Raw genomic sequence first — 16357 nt, 5'->3', positions numbered from 1 at the left:
TAAAATTTGAAATAGCCATAAGGCACTATAACCATCTCCAAAGTAGGGACAAATTTATGGTTATGATTCTCTCACCTACTCCACCTATTTCATGGGAATTCCAAAAACCTACTATTGTGCCTGCAAAATAGGAAATCTGAAAGGTTTCTAAGCATTGAATGGCAGACAGATATTTTAATAAAATGATGAATTATAGCCTTCAAGGCATTCTAATAATTAGATGTTAATTTCAGATTATGAATTCAGTTGTCCCCTGGTATCTGTGGGGGATTGGTTGGAATCCAATCCTGGAGGACCCTCTGCAGATACCAAAATCTAGGAATGCCCAAGTCCCTGATATAAAAAGGTGTGCTGTTTGCATATAACCTATACGCATCCTCCCATGTACTTGAAATCACTTCTAGATTCTTATAATACCTAATACAACATAAATGCTATGTAAATAGTTGTTATACTGTATTGTTTAGGGAATAATGACAAGAAAAATGTCTGTATATGTTCAGTACAGATGCAATTGTTCATGTTTTTTAAATATTTTCCATCCACAGTTTGCAGAACCTGTGGATACAGAAGGCCAACTGTACTACGTTCTGAATTGAAATCAGATAACACCTATGGCACATCCTAAAAGCAAGTAACAACTATCAGTAAATTGAATGCAAATGTGAACATATATGGACTTGCCTGTACTTTCTCATGGGAACCCGATTACAGATCTAAATATAGGACTATGAGTCCCACTGAGCTGTCCCATCAAGAAGATGGTGAGCCACTTGTCAGTTCTCTCCACCATGCTTATTAGCAAACATAAGCCAGAGAGCACAGAAGAGCATATGAAAGTACGTGCATGCAAGTGTGCCCACATGGGTGACTGTGAATATGAAAAAGGCTGTACCAGTTACTATCTGACACCTGTAGAACCTAGAGTCTCCTGAGAAAGAAAATTCACCAAGTTTTGGCGTGTCTATGTGAGATAACCAGCAGAAGTAGAAGAATAACTAATGTTTTCCTAAATGCACTGTACCCATATCTCTATTTGTACATTTTCTATCACCAAGATGGTTAAGGTGGTCCTGCTGCCATGAGGTGGTACCCAGCACATATCCAGAGCAGCTTACCTGCAGAATTGCTCCAGCTAGGGGACTTGGAGGCAGGCGCTTGAGCTCGCAGAAGTCTGGTGTAACCCTCACTCACTCAGGCATTATCATTCACAACTGTGCTCTTCTGGTGAGGCTCTTGGTGTACAGAAGTTTATAACCTTTGGAGAATATAGCTGATCTCTCTGCTACCTAGCCTAAATATGTGGACTTCCTTCTCTATCCTTAAGATTAATAAACCTTATTTGACCCACCCATGAACTGTCTCTGGGTTCCCCATCAACCTGAATCTAATATTTTCATTTATCAAGGCAATGGTCACATAGTAATTCAAATAAATCTAAAATCTGTCTAAAAAAATTCATTATGAAATTTCTTACTATGAATAGTCTGTCTCTGATGATGATCACATTCACTCTGGTGACTCAATAATCATACATTTCATTAGAAAAACCACAGCTCCAAATAGCCAACTAGTAACTAGACATTTCAGCATGAATGTCTTGGTAGCATGACACCCTGTTTCATTCGGGGGCCTAGGCTACAGGGCAGGCACCCTGGAGTATGTTTGTTTTATAATAATGCAAGAAACTCAAGAAAACAAGCCCAAATATGCAAGGAAGTCCATTGTCCAAAGCAAGTTACATGGCCAATCCCAAAGTTGAGGGTCAGGGAAATATATTCTGTCCATCAAAAAGTGATGGCAAGAATGTGGATATATAAAACTACTACAGGGAACTGAAAAAGCAGTATAAATGACTTGATCTACCATGGTCACCAAGGTAAACAAGAAAAAGAACTGTATTAGGAGATAGAAGACCTGGATTCTAAATCCTGTTCACTCACTATTTGAGCAAGCAGGTAACCTCTTTGGTCCCAGGTGGATAAGGGGCAAGTAGAATGATTTATGAAGACTTATGCAGTCCAAATTATTCTCTGAGCTCTTTATCTCTCATCTCAAATCAACTCCTTCTCCCATGATGCATATGTCTCTCAAAGTTATGAGTCTCCTGCTCAGGATTAATAGATTAATCCTTGCCTTCTATAACTAAGTAGTGACTCACTCCCATTAATATTTCCCGTATAGTATATTTTTGCTTTTATTTATGTTTTTATTTTTATTTATTTAGAAACAAGGTCTTGCTATGTTGCCCAGGCTGGACTCGAACTCCTGGCATCAAGTGATCCTCCCACCTCAGTGTCCAGAGTAGCTGAAACTACAGGTATTCACCACCACATCTGGCTTTATAGTATATTTTCTCTAGGCACCTACACTTGGCAGCTCACATGCACTTCTTGACATTTAGCTTTAATCCTTAATTGTTGAAAGAATGTCCTAGAAGGTCTTATGATTCTTATACTAAAGCCTAATTAATTTCTTCTAAAATATTCCTTAATCAAGTCCACATCCCAACCTTCTGTGAATCCCTCCCCACCATTTCATACAGGTTTTAATTCATTAGCCTAGCATTCAAATACCTCTAAACCCTCCTCTGATTTCTTTTGTTATTCACCCAATCCACTCCACATGAAGAAAAAAAGAAACTCTAGTATGCTGACCTTTCTATTGTTAAGAAAAACTTGAAAATAAAGCAAGGGTCAATACCATGTTCTTTTTTTTAAAAAAAAAATGATAAATTCTTATTTATTGAAAGACATCCAGCTGAGAAATAGAGAAATAATTATTAGGTAAGTTTGTATGGCACATGATTATGATTAAGTTCCACTAATTCATATTTCTGTATTATGCTTTCTGTTAATTCTAGAGAATAATATTCATGCAGCGTGGCAGGAAGTACTGATTTTTTTTTAATGTCCATCCTCTTGATAAAGCAATGTAACATCAGCATCATTTAGTTGAAGTCATTTTCTACCATTTGAGTATATGATACTCTAATGTTAAGAAATCAAGTCTAAGCCTAGGAAATTTAGACTGATTATTTTTGATATACAAAACTTACATATATAAACCCAGTCATTGTACCTGGTTTTCACCTATTTTTGTGTTAAAATTTTCCATAATTTATGGTTTGTCCTATGCACAAAATCCTGAGCCGTAGGATACCAGGTAATAATATAATACGGTAGTAGCACAGTTTGTTTTTGCACGCTGTTCATGAGTCCACGGATTTATCTGAAGCTTCTTTTTGTTCTCCTGTAGTATCATTAAATATTTCATCAGATATCTTAGCTGTAGTAGGTGTAGTCTGGGGAGTCACAGTGTGTCCAAACCCTTGGTAGTGACCCACGGGTGAAGGTGGCATAGAAGAGACAATGGAAATTGCATCTTGTGATGATGATGATAACAAGCTTTTATGTTCATTTTGATCTTGATCCTCGGGAAACAATTTTTTCCTAGGATGTCCCCTGACTATCCATCCAACATGCCTTACTTGTTCAGAAATATCATCTCTAATATCTGAAACATCCCACATGCCAAGAAAGGAATCAAAACATGAGCCCTCTTCTGCTTCTTAGACATATGGTTTGTATGAGAAAGTGTAGTGATGAGCAATAGCAGCAAGGAACATCTCAATGCAGATTATAAAGTCCTGGAGTCCTGTAGCCACAGCTTCTACAGTTTGCCATTCCCATGTATGCTTTTCAGAAATAACGCCAACTTTTACCAACAAAGCAATAACTACTGCTTGCCAAAAAGAAACAAAAACCACCAGCTTTACACAAAGAAATTTGCCAACAGGTTGGATTGGACTCAGTTCTTCTTTTAAAACTTTATAAAATAGCAGGAGACAATACATGGCAAACAATTGTGACATATTGTTTATTATAACCAAGTAAGTCCAAGCATTTGAAAAGCTAAAGTTCCCTTCATCATATATACCAAGCAGCTCACAGATTAAAGCAACAATGTGGTGAATGGTCTGACAACTGTATACTGCAGTACACCTAGTTTGTACCTAAACAGCAATACTTCTCCCATAGCCCATGGTGGACAGCAACATAAAGGAGGGAAATGTTTCTGCTGATCTTTGGCTTCAAGTATTAATATCAGATTTGGATACCGGTTAGTTAGATAATTGGTCAGGAATCCCATAAAGTTGTGAATGACATAAGCTTCATAGCATTCTCTGCAGGTATCCACATATATTGCAATGCTGGGATTTTTCAAAGCTATCCAACTATCTAAACTGTATATGGGTACCATCCAAAGAATCCTTATTATTGGTTTTTGTAGTTCGGGTTGTGTATAATGTACTAAGTGTTGCAATATCACCCACAGCGATACAGGTATAGTCAACAGCACAAAAATTCCAGCAATACACCAAGCCTTGGTGTGTATTCCAACCTTCAGTTTCTGTAATTCCCGCACGCATACGAGAACCGCAACCACTAGGGACACCAGGTAGATGACCACTGCTAAAGGTCGAATCCACCGTCTCCAGTTCCTCCAGGTACAAGTGCAAGGCATGTTTTCGCATAAATTAGCTCCGGATAGCAAGGGAAAAGAGCTCGAAGGAGATTGTAATGGGGAGCCCTGTTCTCTGGCTGTTTGGTCAACTCTGCATACTACTGAGAAAGAGCTGTTGGTGACTTTACCAAAAGCTCCAGCCGCCTCCTCTGCTGGCGTTGTGCTTCCTGTTGCTGCTGCTGCAACTGCGGCCTCTCAGGTTGTTACCGGGAAGCAGTGCGGGCAGCATCCTTTCTTCCCCACCCAGCATCTACCCGGTTTTACTGTGGTGGGATCTCCGGCGGGGCCGCTCCCTCACCTGGGGATCGCCCCGAGCTCTGCCCGCACCATGGCCTCGGTAGCGGCGCCGACCAGGACCGGCCTCTAGGGACCCAGCACACTCGGGTTCTGCCCTACAGCTGCCTGCCCGCTCGCTCTTGTCTTAGGGTTCGCGGTTCCTCCTTCCAGCCGTCGCCGGTCTCTTCGCCTGATTCTGCTGGTAGATCAGGCCCCAAGATTTCCTCACTCACTCGCACGGGACATCCCCTACGGCGGAACCCAAGGCCAAACAATACCATGTTCTTTAAGCGTTATTTGGAGTCACTGCTTAAAAGGTCCACCGATATACAGGTGCATATTCCTTGTTCAACTTATGTTTACCATTAAATAAAAACCTAGATGTAGTGAAGTCACATGTTGACATGTAGATTTTTGTCCACTTGAAAAGATAACCCAAAGGTTACAGTTCATTGCCTTGTAGGACATTACCTAGTTTTATATTTAACCCCAGCAATCATATCCTAAGTTTCCTTTATTAAATTGCTAAAGATTTCCAGATCATCCAATGTTCTTGGAACCAGTCGCACCATCACACTAGTTTTCTCATTAGTTAATGAGATGAATAAAGTCTTTGACATATGTTCATTTTAAATTTGTAAAACAGCTGTTTTTAACTTTTTGAAAAGTATACTACTTTAACACTAGTCTGGTCTCTTTGTAAAAGGTTTTGCTCATCCTTCCTTACATCACTCAAACTGTACCCTATCTAAAACACCTTCCCCTTCTCTGTGCTCATCAAAGTCCCACCTCTCCTTCAAGTTCTTATTCCAGTCCCATTTCCCTGAAAGGACCTTTAAGCTGACTATTTATAGCCTGCATTACTACTTTTGCTTCTTTGTGATTTTATTTATTTTTAAATGTTTATTTTGGGTTTTTTTACTAGATGAGAGTCCAGGCAACAAGCATGCTGTTGAATTTTAATCATAACAAAATAAAAGTATTTTTAAATACCATTATTTATAGATACACATAAAAAATGACTATTATATGGCAATTTATAGAACTTCTGGAAAACATTATAATTGATATCCATATCTCATAGAATATTACAGAGTACAAAAAGGGAGGGAGTTGAACAAGGAGCCATTCAACATCAAAAATATATTAATTAGCAAGTTTACTACTTTTTTTAGGCCTGCTTAGACAAAATCTGGGAAACACTTCAAATAAAATCTTTGCAAAGTGAAAAAGGATCAGCACAGATAGAAAGAGGGTGCCAGACACAGCTGCAGAGTCAGTCTTTTATGACAAATTCACTTTTAGAGAATCACTTGTAAATTTATGTAGCACCAAGTCACTTTCATCTCATTATACCACAGCAGTTCCCAGGGGTGGAGAGTGTGGGCGATTTCCTGCTCTCACTCTCCCGTGGGTCTAGGTCCTTCTATGCATGTATTTGTTTATAATATTTCACCCCAATATCATAAACATCTGGACAACTCTACATTGGCACAGAACAATGGAAAAATTCAATTCTGTACTTCAATTATATTTTCCTTAAAAATTAAAGAGCCTGAGCAACATAGCAAGATCTCATCTCAAAAAAAAAAAAAATTCATTATTAGCTACTTATTTCAGCTGGGAAGATAATTTAAAGACACTACCCAAAATAAAATTTAAAAAGTGTAAAATTCCATATTTTTAAAATTAATCTAGAAAGAAAGAAAAATATCCTCACTCCAAGCCCTTTAACCAAGTTTTTCATTCTACAGAGTTCCTGGAAGTCTAGGCTTATGAGAAGATGAAGAGCAATATTAAAATCAGGCTTTGTGAACCAGGAGGTTTATGTGTCTTACCCCAGACTACAACAATAGCCTCCTGTCTGATATCCAAGGCTTTGTTTTCTCACTTCCTGCTAGTCTTTCTACAGCACCACCTGATAATGACACTCTCAGAAACCTTCAATAGCTACTCATTGGTTCCCAAAGAGAAGCTAAATTTCTCTTCCTGCCTTTCAAGACCTTCACAGTTAATCCCAGACTAGCTTTCTAGCTTTCCTACTTCTGTTTCCCACTATTGTCCTATGTAAGTCAAATACTTCAGCTAAACCAATATCCTCCAACACACCCTCTATCTCCTCATGTCTATACCTTATTCCTGTTCCTCCCTTTGTTTGGCACACCCTTCACCAGCCATCTCTGTTTATTATTCTAGGCTCTACCGATATTCCAGATTATCTTTAAAATCTTTCCTAAGCATCATTATTCAAAGTCATTTCTTCTTTTTTTCAGTTCCTACAACTTTTTCTTTTGTATTATTCCATTTTGCTAATTATGTAATTAACATGTCTTGTCCCCTTACAAAATGAAGACAGCAACCACATCTTGTGTATTGCTTGGTCTCTCCCCCAAAGCACTCAATAATTACTTCCTGAATGAATGAACTGCAAAGAAATTGGTAACAATTTTTGTGCTTTTTCCTCCATAATGAAACAAAAAACATTTTTAATGAATCAGGTTTGTCAGAAAGTTGACAAGTCCATAAAATGCTAGTTAATTCATACCAGCCTCTTGGTTGGACCTAAGTATGACCCTCTGAAAATACGGTGCCTAATCTGTATGATACCAAGTTCCTCTTCCAAAAAAAACTATGTAACAGTTTTAATCAAAAACTAAGTTCAATTGTTTAAGAACCTTCAGAAAAATGCAAGAAGTCAGAGCCTCTGAAGCAGGTTGGAGTCAAGGTCTTTGTGTAGGATGTTTGTTGCAAGTACTCTCAGGAACAATACTTTCGAGAGCAGGGAAGGAAGTGGCACTGGGCAGTGGAAGAAGTTGGGCAGCACTGCAGGTGTGATGAAGCCATGATGCTACGGGGAGCTCCGGGGCTGGGATGGCCCTGCTCATCCTACGAGGAAACCACACTTTCATGCCCATGAATTGATCAACCATTGAATGGGAGCTGCCCTGAGAAGGAAGCACCCTTGGGCAAGGTGGCTGTCTTCAATGGAGGCAATTCTCAAAGACAGCTGAAGAGACCTCTCAGCAGACAACTTTCCCAGAAGCTGGGAGCATAAATCTTTCAGTTTTATGTAGAGCTTGGACAGCATGGTCCAACATTCACAACTAGATCTAAATATTAATACCAGTACAGCTAATGTCCTTTTCATCAAGCACCTAGGGTGTTTTGTTTCGTTTTTAAATACCTTAACTCTGTAAGGCAAAGACCAGTTTGACACTCTCCTATTTCTCATGTAATATTCCTGTCCAAGTCTGAAACATATATCATGGCTCTTTCCCCAAACTCTAGCAGTTTTTATTCTCAAAACAAATTAAATATGTGTTTGTGTCTCTTCCTTTGCTCTCATGGTTGTACTGCAAGAAGAATGATAATGGAAAGATTTATATTTAGAAAGTAATGAGGGAGAAAGGAGAAATGTGTCCAGAGTCACTTCAGGAAACTTCTTTTTATTACAGATAGGAATGCATCCAAGGCAATATTTTATAGTACGAAGTATTCTGAAGAGTCAGCAAATATCTGGCAAATTTGGACAAACAGGATAATGCAGAGTCCTGTAAGGATTTATTTGTCCCTTTGGACTAATTCCCTAGTTTTGGTGTCTTTACATTAAAGTCTATAAAGTACTTTTACATACATTATTTTGTCATTTTATCTAAGATTCTGTAAAATAACCAAAGATAATAACTATCTCTACTTTGAAAAGGTACAAACTATGACCTGAAGAGCTTAAGTGATCTTTTTCAACCTCACACAGCTAGCAAGGAGAAGAGGGATTCCTCAGCCTAGCTGTTGTAAGTATACTGACATGGCTAACATCATGCCAGCTGGTGTCAACCACGATACTGCTGTCTTTGTGAGACTGTCACAAATCGTTGGTTAGAAGTAACATGTGAAGCTTGCAAATGATTTACTTTTATATATAAGAAGGTGTTGTTTGCATAAAAATGTATCTCTTGCTTGTTTGTGTTCTGAAATGCTCTCTCCCATAGAAGGAAATTGCTGTAGAAGGAACAGTAAGGCTTTGATAAGCCTTTGGGAGTGTGTCTGGCATGTGAGTACCATTTATCAAGTGAGCCTCAATGGCGTGCTGCACTGCATCACCCTGCCTGTGAGATCTATGGCCACGTCTCCTCCTTTACATTTCCCTCTCTACACAGCTCCTGAATTTTCACCTCAACTCTAGAACTCTTTTTCAAGATGGAGTTAACCATTATGTCTCCTAAAACTTTTCATTAGCTGCTCGTAACCAAAGTTAGTAAAGCTCAGTGTCTCTTTTTCTCCACCTTATCATTCCTGGTTACTTTTATTCTTTTGTACCTAATTCTGTGGCATAAAAATGTTTCATTAGTAAAATGTTTATGACACTTAGAGGACTAAACTCAGAACAGCAATGAGAAAATTTATCAATTAGCAATTGCTGAATCCAACCCACATACCAAAATCCAGTGTTCCAATTACATGAGGGAGGAACAGGAGCCAGAGAAGGCTGGCAACAGTGATCCCCAGTCAAGGGCATTGCAACATTTCTAAAAATACTTTGGTCATATTTTGCACACAATGGTGCTTTTAAGAAATAATAAGATCAAAAATAAAAATAGATGTCTAGCCAACAAATTCCAATTAGTCACAATAAACTACAGATCTTGTCATAGTGTATAAGTAGAGTAAGAAATTCTCGGAACCTATCTAAATATCCTTTATTCAGCAGGAGATGCACATTTCTTGCTTACATAAGACTAAAAATAAATCATATAGAACATCTGATGTTGGTAGGTCATTTGGGTTGGGGCCAGAAAAGACAGTGACAGGTCATATCTCCATCAAGACCCTCCACTAGGGAAGAATTGAAAAGACCAGAATAAAAAGGTAACTGTCATTTATGCATGAGGGACTATAGAGAAGAAAAAGCCAGGCTTCTGATACCTGGGGTCTGTGAGTCTAGCTATCAGTAAAACTTGGCAATGAAAGCCCTGTTATTAGCATCCTATGGACTGCGATGTAACTTATTAAGCCTATACCCTCATCCTGGTCAGTATTCCTGCATCTTCTAACAAAGATGACTCTTTAGATGGCTGGAAGTCACTAGTGTTACTACACCAAAAACCTATCTTCTAAACATTCCTGACATTATACTATTTTCTCAGTTTTTATATATATTTGAAAGTTTTCCATAATCAGGTATTTTTGAATCCCTGGAATGCAAGGGGTCATCAGGCTTCCCGTGAACTTTCCACTTTGTAAAGCTTATATGGAGCTGAAACTGGACTGCCTATAATGTCCACCTGTTGATCAAAGATTTCTCCTGTGACCTATATAAAAGTAGTCTTCACAAAAAAGTAAATCTGTCAAAAAGAGAATCCTCCAAATAGGAAGTTAGTTATTAGATGACTATGTAATTTACTACCCAAACTGTAGACAAGTTTGAAAATAAAAGATGACATAAAAGTAATTAAAATATTATAATTCTAAAAATTTTAATTAGTAATTAACATTGGGTTTTAATATAGTGGAAGATTTATTTAAAAGTTATAATCCAAATGCATTTTCAAAAATAAATTTCTATCTAAAAAAGTAAAACTAACACATATGGGACAAATGCTAAAAGGTGAGGCACTGGGAAACAGACATGAGCAGGGAATGACTCAGGTGAAACCAAACATATGGTCACCCTAGTTACCACATCTCATCATCACTACCCTTTTCAAGTTAAATACCCCCAGTTCTTTGAACTGTTCTGATTTCTTTAGTATCCAACTTCCTTCATCTAACAATGTCCATTTAACATATGGCATCGAAAATAAAACACAATGTTCCTGATGAGTTCTGACCAGTGCACATTACAATGAAGCCATCATCTCCTTGAATCCAAACATCACATTCTCCTAACACTCCCCTCAGACTGCATCAGCCTCTCCAACAGCTGTGTCCACATTGTTGGCTCTTATCCAGCTTGTAATCAACTGAAATATTTTGCACATAAAGCGCTGTTAAACTAGGTCTTCTTCTTTATGAACATTCAGAAAGTATTTTATTTTTTAAACCTAAATTCAGGAATTATTCCTTGTTAGTTACAGGTGATTACTACAGACTATTAATATTGTTTTTAATACAAAGTTTGTTAAACATTATCTGCTTTTCTAATTTTTGTGACATCCTAAGTTTTTCAAGCAAACTGTATGTATCTTTCATTTAAATTTTTAATTAAAATATTTAGCAGAACAGGGCCCAAGCTAGACTACCACTAGCAAACTGGTTGATCCATTTAGTAGCATTTCTTTAACCAAGTAAGAAACCACCTAACCACCCTCACATTGGGCCTGTCTTTCTATATCTAATCCAAAAGAACATCATGACAGATATCAAGCAAAGATATACTTCCTTTTAAATGGAGATGATAGAATCCTCAAAGTAATTTTCCAAACAATTTGCCAAGATAGATAGTCTACCCATAACTGTCTTGTAAAGCAATCTGAAGGTTTTCCAAAAGTGAAAGACACCAGTTGTGCAAAGCTCACCACACAACCCAACAGCTCGGCTGTGATATGCTACCTAATGAAAGCACAACCCAGAAAGAACAGTGGGAAGCACATGGAGTGCATTTTGGCAATGAATTTCTTTGATTCAGTACAGATGTTACATCCTCTATGCTCTTGTCTGGAGCATCTTGGTCTCACTGATGGGCCATTCTGAGTTGTTTTCTATCCAAGGTTCACAGATACAAGGTTGAAAAGCTGTGGCAGAAATCCACCATGACTCAATAGAAGCCAAGAATAAACAAGCAGAGAACTAGGGCCAAGAGAAACCTCTAATTAGGCGTGGCAGAGTGTGTGACTTCACCTGCAAAAAAACAGGAGAGGACACTGCGGATTTCTATAACATATGTCAGCAATAGCAACAAAAATTCACTAAGTAAACCTCAAAATGTCTGGAATCTGAATCACCCTAGAGATGCAACAGTAGTCTCCATAACAATTTATCAAAGCAAAGTACAACTGTTTCTAATTCAAAGGGATTATGGAAGAAGTGTGATCTAGAGAAAATGTGCATAGGGTCTGAAATCAAGTTCCAGTTTCTTCACTTACATGTTAAGTGATTTGGGGTTTTGTCATTTACTTTTCCCAAGCTTCAGCTTTATTATCTGTAAATAGAACCCATTTTTGATGCTGTTCCATGTCACAAAAAGGATCTAAGCCAACTAAAGAAAATTCTCCTTGCTTTGCCAACCTCACAGAGTGGCTGTCGAGATCAAATGTGAACATAAAAATAAAAGACCATATAAATATGTATCCTTATGATAATTATTCATAATATTAACATAGATATTTTTAGTGAATTTAATGAAATGTTTCTCTTAAAGTTTATGATGGATAAATATAGCCAGATGAAAGACAAAGATGATAGATACAGATATATTTGTGAGACCAGTAAACCATATTTACTACATGCTATCAATGAAATATTCTCATAGACTAACAAAAATTTGAACCTGGAATAGAATCTTGCTTCACAACATTATCTTACAGATGATAAAATTGAAGTTTAGATGTATTAAGTGTCCTGCCCAAGTTCAAGTTAGTAAAAAACTAAGGCGAAAGCCTAGAGTTCCAGACACCAAGTCCTATGCTATTTTCACTCCACTGGAATGCTAATACTGTTAGTGATGATTATCAGAATTTTCAGTTCAGACTGTCACTATTCAAAAGATAAATAAAATTAGCACTTTTGTGATACTGCCAAGATTCATCATAGAACAAATCTTGATGTGAGGTTGCATTGGGTAATACAGATTCGGCAAATGAATGCATAATTCTCTCCCTCCCTTTCCTCTCCCATGGGCCAGAAAGTAGCTTCATACTCTAGAAAACAATGGTCTAGACAGGCACTACCAGTCTGTCAGACTTGGCATGTTAGATGAAAATTATGTACACTGCTTAGATATATTGGAAGGACATTGGAATGAGAAACAGAAAACTTGAATAACTTGAATTGTGGTCCAATCCCTGCAACTCCTTAGCCATGTAACATCAGGCAGGCAAGTTATCGGTATTTCCTCATCTGTAAAATGAGAGATTGGGACAAACTGACCCCTCTCCAGTTCAGATATCCTCTTCTACAACTAATATCTGCAGCCACCTTAAATGAAACGCAAGAGAAATAAGATTATGACTGTCACAGATAAAAGAGTGCCCTGAGAGAAAATAAAATTATCTTAACAGGTACGCTTATGATTTGTGACATTTCCTTATTTTTGAATCAGACAATTCCTAATATAACAATCAATATTGCTTATGTTAATATTAGAGTTAGCCAAATATCTGTAACAAACAAACCCAAAATGCAACAGCTGAAATACAATAGAAGTTTAGTCCTCTCTCACAGAATAGCCCAAGTGGCAGGTGTCTCTCCTCCACATGATCATTCAGGGATGCCAGCTAATAGGGGCTCTACATTTATAACTTCCAAGGTCAATCTCATCATTGCCTTTCCAGTCCACTGGAAGAAGGAAGCATATATGTAGAAGGCACATTCACCAACTAAAAGGCTTGGATCAGAAGTGGTATACCTCACTTTCTCCTGCATTCTATTGTAGAGAAATTAACCATGTGGCTATACATAACTTCAAGGAATTTTAGAAAACTTTATCAGCAGCCAACCAGATACAACTCTGTTACTATGAAAGAAAGGAGAACAAATTTTGTGGGACAGCTAACAGTCTCTGCCACAATGGCTAGTTCATTTAAGGTGTTTCAATATAGTCAGGCTACAAATAGAAAAAGTTGATACGAACCCCAGCTATCCAGTCAGAAAAATGTTAGTAGATGCCTGAACTTAGAAGTTACTAGTTTGCTTAAATGTTAGCAAGAGAAATAAATCCTTCAAGTCCCTGCTTTGATTCGCTTTCACCTGTGAACTCCATAGACACCTGACAATCAGAAATTAATTCAATTTGATCCAAAGAAGCAGGCTTTTGCTTTTGATTTGTTGTAGTAATCCATAGGAAGCAGGTCATTTTGAATCAAAAGCAGAATCTATAGCTTTAAAGAGATGCCTTCCCCTAGAAGTTGAGGCAGAGCAGAGAGCAATCCAACTGGCTAAGACTGAGTGAAGTGATACTCAGTAGAAGTATGTTCATCTGTTACACTTGGCAAGGTTGCTAATGCGCAGTGATGTTGTTTGTTATGTCTTTAACTCATGAGTTAAAAATAAAAAGGAAGACATAGGATAAAACAGAACCACCACCACTCCATTCCATCAGGTCCCTCTTCACTGAGCCTTAGCTCTCCTACTTGCAAAACGGAGCAGATGGAATGTTAAATCTAAACTATAATGTCTCTTGCATTCCTAGCTGTCAAAACAAACCATGTGCCTCCTGCTTCTCAACTATAATCTACTAAAAGCAATGAGACTATTTCAGATACCAGAACATGCACAACCAAGTCTATTTTGGGTGATTCTTTTTAAGTGTATATGTTGGAAGATGAATGAGTGATCTCAAACAAGAAATAACTGTTCTAACTCAATGAGGATTTATTGGCATTTTAATTATGACTGTTCTATGACAAATACACTTAGTCCTACCAAGACCAGTAAGAATAAATATTTGTCGAGTGTGATCTATGCTAAATATTTATATATATTAGCATTGTAAATAGTCTTTGCTCATTGTTTAGCTGTTACTCAATATAAATATAATACAAGTCACATGTGTAATTTTAAATTTTCTACTAGCTATATTTAAAAATAAAATCACACCTGTAATCCCATTGACTTGGGAGGCTGAGGCGGGAGGATCACTTGATGCCAGGAGTTCAAGACCAGCCTGGACTATGAAGTGAGACCTCATCTCTAAAAGAAATTTTAAAAAGTAGTCAGGCATTGTGGCATGCACCTGTAGTCCCAGCTATTCAGGTGGCTGAAGGAGGAGGATTGTTTGAGCCTAGAAGTTCAAGGCTGCAGTGATCTATGATCACACCACTGCACTCCAGTTCTTTTTCCACTCCAGAAAAAGAAACAGGTGTATTAATTTTAATAATATAGTTTCAACCCAATATGTACAAAATATTGTCATTTCAACATGCAACCAATATAAAAAATATTAAGAAGATATTTCATACTCTATTTTTCATATTAAGTTTTTAAAATCTGGTATGTATTTTCCATTTACAGAACATCTCAATTTGGACTAGCCAAGGTTCAAGTGCCCATTAGCTGTATGTGGTTAGTGGCCACCCTGTTGAACAGGGCAGGGTTAGAGTCTCTTAGAGTATTTGGGAGTGGGGAGAGGTACATGGAGACTATATGAAAATTGGAGTGATAAGGAAGTGTGCTAAGTAACACAAAGTAAATAATTAGCAGTATCTTAACCCTGAACTCTTCCCTCAGGCACACAGTGATTAGAAATTCATGCATCAAATTAGAAGTTACATAAATATTTTGGATAGTACCCATGGTCAAGCACACCACAGGTCCTAAATCCTTAGCCCATGCTTGCAGCCCAAATCCTCATCACTGTCAATAGGCTCTAACCCCAGCAGCTAATCCACCAGTCCTGCAGAATGCTTTGTCTTTACATGTTGGACTCAGGGAAAAAAATATGACTGGGTCTTTGTCAGATATGTTCGAGTTTTGGGAAATTGCAAAATGTACCCAGTTGATGAGCTGGCCCAAAAAGGCACTCAACCTTTGAAAAAGAGGAAGTTGGGGAGACATCTTCTAGAAACTGAATATCACTCCTGGATGCTCTTCAAGGGCCAAGTCCATCCTATGAAAGTATGAGCTGGGTCATAGAAAACAGGCCAATAAGGATTCAGGTAAACTGCAGCAGAAATGCCCCATCTAAAGGTCTTCACGTTGAAAATTTGTAAAACACTGTAAATTCTTGGGTCTCACAGAGGCTGTGGGCTGGGCTGCCTTTTTATGACCCCTGATAGAAGCTCATAACCACCTATCAGAAGGTTTCCCACATTGTACAAGAGCAGGGTACATCAGCCAAGATTTAAGAGGAAATATAAAACTGCAAAAGAGCCAATTTCTATTTTAGCACCTCATTTTTGAACAATTTGAAAACTGAATAGCCTACTAATAATTTTCCAGTCCTCTTTAAGATATCACATGTGTAAATAGTAGTAAATGTATTTGACAAGTGCTAGATTGTGTTACTGACTAAACTCCACGATGATTTTTTAAAAGAGCCACTTCACACAGCATTCTCACCTAAATTAAACAGTGCCGATAAATGCAAGTTGAAAACTAGCATCTTGTCCAAAAGACTTACAAATAATTGTTTTGCACGTGAGTCATGAGCTGTTTCTTCAGCATAGTATAATTTTTGTAACACAAGCAAGATGTTTTTGTGAAGCAATGACTTTGTATAAGTATTCAGAAACATCCTACAAAGAGCACAATGGATCTACTGCCAAGAATCATGTTTATTCAGCCCATCACTTCCTTGGAAACAATATAATCAGTATTATGAGCGTCACTAGGGAAACTAACAGGAAGCATCTTGAGTACTTATAAAGATATATGTCCATGTGGCCAAAAAGCATTTACA

The 16357-nt window shown here is 37.7% G+C and overlaps 1 pseudogene; it reads right to left on the bottom strand.

Annotated features, from left to right (window-relative positions):
* Window positions 1-3211: 3211 nt before the first annotated feature.
* Window positions 3212-4542, bottom strand: LOC123628359 (annotated as a pseudogene).
* Window positions 4543-16357: the final 11815 nt, after the last annotated feature.

Source organism: Lemur catta, chromosome 1 (assembly GCF_020740605.2).
Source record: "Lemur catta isolate mLemCat1 chromosome 1, mLemCat1.pri, whole genome shotgun sequence".
NCBI classification, from domain to species: Eukaryota; Metazoa; Chordata; class Mammalia; order Primates; family Lemuridae; genus Lemur; species Lemur catta.
The sequence above is the reverse complement of the archived record's forward strand: the minus strand, read 5'-3'. Positions and strand labels throughout refer to the sequence as shown.